General features: G+C 37.0%; 1 long non-coding RNA gene across 1 annotated transcript in view; it reads left to right on the top strand.

The window, feature by feature from the left end:
• Positions 1 to 127: 127 nt before the first annotated feature.
• Positions 128 to 397, top strand: part of LOC119591649 — a 4,753-nt gene continuing 4,483 nt past the window's right edge. The window contains exon 1 of the long non-coding RNA XR_005230365.1: positions 128 to 145. This is a non-coding gene — a long non-coding RNA (uncharacterized LOC119591649). The remainder of the gene's footprint in view (positions 146 to 397) is intronic.

The raw sequence follows: 397 nt of genomic DNA, 5'->3' as shown, positions 1-397 counted from the left end.
GCGTGTTCATAAGAAAACATGATAGAAAATACAACGTCATTTACACGAATTCCCCTGACATAAAAGCATTAAAGAAAATGTGCAGCACAAATATAACTGTGAGTTTTCCCTGTAGATGGCAGTGTAGGATGAAAACAAAAGAGAGGTGGGTGCGGTTTCAGAGATTCTGAATCTGAGGCGGAATATTTAGAAATAGCGGCTCGTTGCGATTGGTGTTACTATATTGAATATTCTGACAAGACAGGGTGTATGCACGAGTGAAATGGCTAATTATCAATTGTTTCACGCACTGAGAAGATTATATATTTTGCCATCGGCACTGTTTTCCAAGCAGTAGTAAATTTCTGCCTTCGCATATTTAAATCATTATGTTACTGGGATGAGTATTATGTTATTA

This window comes from Penaeus monodon, chromosome 29, assembly GCF_015228065.2.
Source record: "Penaeus monodon isolate SGIC_2016 chromosome 29, NSTDA_Pmon_1, whole genome shotgun sequence".
NCBI lineage: Eukaryota > Metazoa > Arthropoda > Malacostraca > Decapoda > Penaeidae > Penaeus > Penaeus monodon.
The sequence above is the reverse complement of the archived record's forward strand: the minus strand, read 5'-3'. Positions and strand labels throughout refer to the sequence as shown.